General features: G+C 45.4%; 1 long non-coding RNA gene across 1 annotated transcript; it reads right to left on the bottom strand.

Annotated features, from left to right (window-relative positions):
- Positions 1 to 835: 835 nt before the first annotated feature.
- Positions 836 to 6,258, bottom strand: LOC142450532 (uncharacterized). Its single transcript, XR_012784950.1, has 3 exons — positions 6,096 to 6,258; positions 3,133 to 3,256; positions 836 to 1,733 (listed from the first exon to the last, which is right to left on the bottom strand). It is a non-coding gene; the product is annotated as an uncharacterized LOC142450532 (long non-coding RNA).
- Between the last annotated feature and the right edge of the window lie 808 nt (positions 6,259 to 7,066).

Genomic DNA, 7,066 nt, shown 5'->3' with positions numbered 1-7,066 from the left:
ATGCACTGTTGCTGACGGCAGGAATGTCGCAGGTGGGTTGGTGCAAAGTCTTGTGCATCGAATGGCCGTGTGCACATCTCCAGAGGTCTTGCAGCCACCAGGGTCAGGCAACAGGAAGCCGAAGCCAGAGAGAGAGAGGAGGAGGTTCCCAGAACTCGCCGTAGCAGGAGGCCACGCACACAACGAGATACCATTAGGCATAATTGGAAGGCTACACTGCACCCTGTACTTTGATAAATCTTCAAGTTGACATGAGATTATGTGCATTTGTATTCGTACTGGGAAGTAAGATACTAATAAGAAGATGTAGACATCTAAAGAAGACAGAGTAAGTTTTTTTAAAAAAGCTATGAAGTTATAAGTTTCTAGGCTTTGCTAAGTTAATTTCCCATGTAATGTTCAGAAAAATATGAATAATAATACTGCTAACTAATCTTTAGAATTATTTTATAGAGTGGCATGGACATACTGTTAATGAAATTAATGTGAATACATTGGTGTGGTCACGTGCACTGGTTGGCTTGGTCACGTGTGCCGGCGGGCGTGGTCAGGGGCGGAGGTTTTCGTGGTCACGTGCGTAGGTAGGCATGGTCACGCGCACCGGTAGGTGTGGTCATGTGCGCAGGTGGGTGTGGTCACGTGAGCAGGTGGGCGTGGTCACATGCGGATGTTGGCATGGTCCCGTGCGCGGGTTGGCATGGTCACGTGTGCTAGTGTCCGTAGTCACGTGCACTGTCGCGCGCCAGGTCTCGCCAGCAAGAAAAGAGGCGCCACAACAGGATTCTTCCACAAGCATTTAATTTTTCATTATGCGGTAAAGACCTTGAAACCCCAGACTACTGCTGCTTATATATGCTCTATGGGGATGTGCTATGCCTTGATTGGTGCATTTGCCCAAACCTCATGCATAGATAGGTGAGTTCGCCAGAACCTTCGTTTGCATACTCCAGGGTGGAGTTATGACTACGTCATCTCAGCATCGCGCATGCGCTAAGTGGTTTTTTACCACTTAGTTGGACCACCGCCCTGACTGCCCGGCGCCATCTAGTAATGGCAGCGAGAGTTGCGGGTACCCACATCACGAGAGCTGTGGCTTCCCACATCTCGCGAGAGCTACGGCTTCCCACATCTCCTCCTTTCTTTTTTATTTTAAGCCTAATCCATCGATCAATTCCAGAGCCTCTAGCAGCTCCAAAAGATCAAGATGGATATAAAGTCCATCGATCCATCCCGGAGCCTCCAGCAGCCCCAGGAGATCAAGATGGATCTAAAAACCCAAATCTGGTTACCCTGATGTGTGCAATGAGCAAAGCTCCACATGGTGCAAGGGCTGACCAAGATCCAATTTCTGTCACTCTTCCAAGTGCAATGGGACAATTCCCTTGGGGTGCAAGAGCTGACAACTTATGGGGGTTAATTTTCTCTTAACAAAGAAAGCCAAAGATCATGGGAACCACCGCGCTCAATCGCTAAGAGCGCCTGCGTGATCATGACTTTATCACGTTTCTGCTGGGCTTTAAGCTTGCAGAGCAACCATAGCAACAACACTCCTCCACAGCACATTATTGCAGCAAATGTAAACACCCCCACCCACTCTTTAAAGTAGGAAAAGGCAGTAGAAAGCCAAGAAGTAAAATCTCCAACAGTTATGGGTTTCATTCTTGTGCCATTAAGAGTCGTAATCTGCATCCGGAGTTGTTCTTGAAGTTCTTCCAGCTCAGCTGTCCATTGTCCTGTAAGATACTGGGATATATTCTTGCTGCTAAAAGAAGACTCATTCAAGAATTTTAAAGGTGTTATGCAGAAATTAGGTGTTGAAGAAACACAACTTAATTGCACCATGCTCGTAAGAGTATCCACTTGTTGTAATAAATCAACTCTCTGGTTCACTAATAGTAAACCAGACATTAATCGAGCATCCAATTTATGGACTGTAGATAAAGCCTCTGATGTAGATTGCATAATATTGTTAATGACATTTGCTGTCATTACTTGATTGGACATAGCCAATCCTGCTGTAACCGCTGCTGCAGCTGAGATAGTAATAGCTGTAATAATTGCTGCAGTAATGCCAAAATCTCTTTTATATCTATAAAGTGTAGCAATAGGAAAAGTATTGGGATCTGCTTCAACCGGTACAGGTATCATAGTGGGAATCTTTACTATCAAGGTAAATGGCTCAGAGCCATTCCAACATTCAGCAAGCCAACACTGACTGCTAAAGCTATTACATGAAGCTTCCCAAAATGTATCATTTGCATGACTAATGTTGAATGTTAACAGAAAGAAAAATGGGGGCTGGACACAAACAGGTGATGGCTGAAATTGCACTCTTGATATATTAACCATAGTATTTACTTTCAGCCTCTTTGTAGTGGTAGTGTATACACCAGTGACATTGTATAAAGTATCATTAATTCCAAACATTTTTGCAAAAGGAGTCACTATTGTAGATGCTCCACGTTGATTATATAATATCCATTCATACCACGGCCAAGTATTATCAGGACCAGTGATATTAATACTGCTATTCCATTTTGCTTTACCTAAAGCTGGAGTCATATCAAAACCTGGTATAATAGGTTTGTTCCGATAGTTTGGAGACTGACATTGAGTAAAAGAAGGCGGAAAACCTTTTTCAGGTAAACAACTAGGTAATATGACACGTCTGGTCACATTAGGTGGCACTACTGATTCATAGATGGGCCCAGAGGGCCTAGATCCCTCACGAATCATCATGAGTGTTGTTATATTTACACCTTTTCCTTTCTCAGAGGTGCCACTTCCACCTGTAGCACCTTGTGCATCTTTCATAAGGGTGGATATAATATTATTAACTGCAGAGTCTCCAGAAGGATCCACCAAATTGACTAAAGACCCATTTCTTACATGTATACAAGGTGCACTAGTATCAATGATAGTAAAACACAAAATATATGCCAATGTAAAATTGCTTGCATTATATACTTTAGGAGGCTCCCCTCTAGGTGTAATACATGGTATTCCCAAATCACATTGCGTTGATAAGAATAAGGGTAATATTGACGCATTCGAGTGTATGGGAATAGGTACAGGCCAAGTTTTAGCTATAGCCCATAAAGAAACTCCTTTAACTATTGGGGTCCATATTACCATCAGTATCAGCAACATTATTAGGTTGATCATCGTCTTCTTCATTCTTCCTGCTCCCACGATCTTCATCCTCCTTAATTAGTCTCACCAGTCTCTCTGGCACCCAGATGGGGTTTTCTTCTTTCTATGGAAAAACACAAATTGCTCCCCTGGACCTGATTAATATGGGGTCCGGGCCATACCATTTATTATCCAATACATTTTTCCATCGGGCCATTTCCTTTGGTGGCTTTGGCCATTGTCCATGTCTGTCTGCAGCTGATTGGCCTTTCTCATCCAGATTTTAAAAATTTAGAGTAAAAAGAGTTAAAGATAAGGCCATTCTAGGGGTGGTTACCGTCACGGCCTCTATTCCCCCTTTTTGTTTTAATAAATATAGTTTTAAAGTACGATGACACCGTTCCACAATTCCTTGCCCTTGGGGATTGTACGGCAAGCCCGTGAGGTGTTTTACTTGCATTTGCAAGCAAAACTGTCGAAACTTGGTGGAAGTATATGCAGGCCCATTATCCGTTTTTAATATGGTGGGCTTGCCCCATGCACTCCAAGCCTCTAAGCAATGTTGAATTACTTGGCTGGATTTTTCCCCCGTTAGGGGTGTTGCATGTACAATGCCAGAACTGGTGTCCACTGACACATGCACGTACTGCAACTTTCCAAAAGCAGATATGTGGGTAACGTCCATTTGCCAGATGTCGAGAGGACGGACGCCTCGAGGATTTACTCCAACTGAAGGTTTAGAAATAAATTCTGCACACTTGGCGCACTGCAACACAATAGTACGAGCCTCTGCGCGAGTAATTGAAAACTTAATGCGTAGAGTGGCAGTAGGCACATGATACAGCTCATGAAAGTCTTTAGCAAGTTCAAAATTGGATTTAGTTAACACAGGAAAAGCTCTTGTAGCTTGATCAGCCAAATCATTACTTTTCACCATGGGTCCCGGGAGCAAGCTATGAGCACGTATATGCTGAATATAAAATGTGTGTTTTCGTTGCAAGATACATTCTCTAATTTGAGACAAGATGTCTGCTACCTTGCTAGATTGCTTAATGTAGCCAGCAATTTCCAGCTTAGATACTGCGTTGACTACGTAATGGGAGTCAGATATGATGTTAATTGGTTCCGTGAATTTCTTAAAAACTTCTAAGACCACCAAACATTCTACTAATTGAGGTGCATTAGCTAAAAATTGTAATGTAGTCACTTGATTGTTTATCACATAACATCCTTTACCTGTTTTAGAGCCATCTGTATAAATGTCTAAAGCTTCCTTAATGGGGTTGTTAACAGTGACACGGGGAAAAATTACTGGATGTGCAGTCACAAACTGCAACAAAGAATGTTTAGGATAATGGTTGTCTATTAGTGCATTAAAACTGCACTTAAAAATTGCCCACTCATCCGTAGTGGCACACAGTGTAGAAACTTGTACACTGCTCAAAAACTAATTGCTCAATAAGAGGCATAGCTGTGTCTTGATCTCCAAAAATTTTTCCTGCTGCCTCCAACATTCGTGCCACAAAATCTGAAAAAGGTTCAGTAGGTCCCTGTACAATTTTTGTTAAGTTGCCCCTAACCTCTCCTTTATTAGGTAAAGTTCTCCATGCCTTGCTTGCAGCCGAATTTATTTGCTGATATACTTGCAATGGATATGCTGTCTGATTATTAACCCATCTTCCTTGGCCTGTAAGCATTTCAAAATCCCATGCTGGCTGCCCTGCTGCAGCATTTTCTCTAGCCTGAGCTGTTAATAAATCCTGCCATAAAGATTTCCATTCCAGGTACTGTCCTGTAGTCAATACTGCTTTTGTTACAAATGTCCAAACGGCAGGAGTCATAGCTTGACTCGTAAGCCTTTCAATTAAAGATTGAGTATAATTTGCACTTACTCCATAAGCTCTCACAGCATCAGCTAAGTCCTTTACTTGCTTGTGTTCTACGGGTGTATGATAACGAGCGTTATTCTGATCCTCAAATACTGGATACATTTGTTGAATTTCTCTACGGATATTGGGTGGGCAAAAGGAATAGCCACACCCTTTTTGCTTTTCTTCCTTATAAGGAGGTGGTGCTGATGGGCTCACAGCTGACTTCCGCATAGCACTATACCGCCCTCTTTCGGCCGCTTTTAGTGCATCATGCCGACCTTCCTCATAGCGAGCAGCTATCTCCTCTAACTGCTCCTCCTCCTCCTCTGATATTTCCAAGAGTTCTAGTTCTCGCCACGGATTTAAAGACTCCGAATGGCGGGCACGGTCTAGTTCTCGCCACGGATATAAAGGCTCCGAATGGCGGGTACGGTTCTTCTGTTGATCAACTTCCTCCCCTAATTTTACCTGCGCAGTTTCTTCTGTTTGGGCATGCCTTTCCCGAGTCTCCTTGGACTCGCCCCGAGCCTCTTTGGACTCGCCCCGAGCCTCTTTGGACTCGCCCCGAGCCTCTTTGGACTCGTCCCGTTCTGTTTCTGACATGCTTTCCTGAACGTCCTCCAAAGCCTGCTGTCCCTGCTGTAGTGACTGTCTACACTCTTTATCCTCAATACATGCTTTTATTAACTTCCAGATGGGTCTAGTTCCCGGTTTCAATTTCCCTTCTTTTGCAGCTCGGTCTACATCCCAGCCCAGTTTGTTCCAACTTGCCAAAGTTAGAGAACCTGTAGATAAAAACCACGGTGCTATCTCATCCACATTTGTTACAAACTTACGCAGCGTCGGCTCTGAAATTTTTAATCCTCTCTTCCTTAATAAAGCATCAAGCGCTGTAACCATGGTGTTTATTGCTACGTTCCCCATATTCCCTACTTATGTAGACAAGAATTTAACACACAGGTTCACACGGTTTATGTGCAAGATAAGAAGCAGCAGGCTGTCCGCCGTTGAAACCGAAAGTGAAAGTATTAGAATGCATACAATAGTTTGCAGCTCTAGCAATCGTTCAGGCTCATGTCTCTCAGAACTTACCTCTATAATTCCGTGTGGTTCTGAATCCTCCCTGGTGGGGGTCTCCGCTCGTGCCTTAGATGATCGTAAATTCCCGGGTTCTCGGCACCATTTGTCGCGCGCCAGGTCTCGCCAGCAAGAAAAGACGCGCCACAACAGGATTCTTCCACAAGCATTTAATTTTTCATTATGCGGTAAAGACCTTGAAACGCCAGACTACTGCTGCTTATATATGCTCTATGGGGACGTGCTGTGCCTTGATTGGTGCATTTGCCAAAACCTCATGCATAGATTGGTGAGTTCGCCAGAACCTTCGTTTGCATACTCCAGGGTGGAGTTATGACTACGTCATCTCAGCATCGCGCATGCGCTAAGTGGCTGTTTACCACTTAGTTGGACCACCGCCCTGACTGCCGCGCCATCTAGTAATGGCAGCGAGAGTTGCGGCTACCCACATCACGAGAGCTGGGGCTTCCCACATCTTGCGAGAGCTACGGCTTCCCACAGTGCACAGTTTGGGGTAGTCACGTGCGCAGGCGAACGTGGTCACGCGCACAGGTGGGCGTGGTCACGTGCGCTGGTTGGCGGGTCACGTGAGCAGGCGGGCGTGGTCACGTGCGCGGGCCAGCCTGGTCACGTGCACGGGTGGCGTTGGCACGTGCCCAAGTGCCCGCAGTCACGTGCGCAGTCTTGCGTGGTCACGTGCGCAGGTGGGCGTTGTCACGTGCGCTGGTGAGGCTGGTCACGTGGAGTGGTGCGAGGGGTCACGTGCGCAGGTGAGTTTGGTCAAGTGCTTGGACGGACAAGTGCACGGGTGAGCCCGGTCATGTGCACAAGTGCACGTGGTCACGTTAGCGGGTGGGTTTGGTCACTTGAGCAAGTGGGCGTGGTCAAGTGCGGAGGTTTATATGGTCATGTTGGCCGGTGGGCATGGACACGTGTGCAAGAGCCCGTCGTCACATGCACACTTGGGGGTGGTCATGTGCGCAGGC

This window comes from Tenrec ecaudatus, chromosome 6 (genome assembly GCF_050624435.1).
Source record: "Tenrec ecaudatus isolate mTenEca1 chromosome 6, mTenEca1.hap1, whole genome shotgun sequence".
NCBI lineage: Eukaryota > Metazoa > Chordata > Mammalia > Afrosoricida > Tenrecidae > Tenrec > Tenrec ecaudatus.
This window is presented reverse-complemented; position numbering and strand designations above follow the sequence as displayed.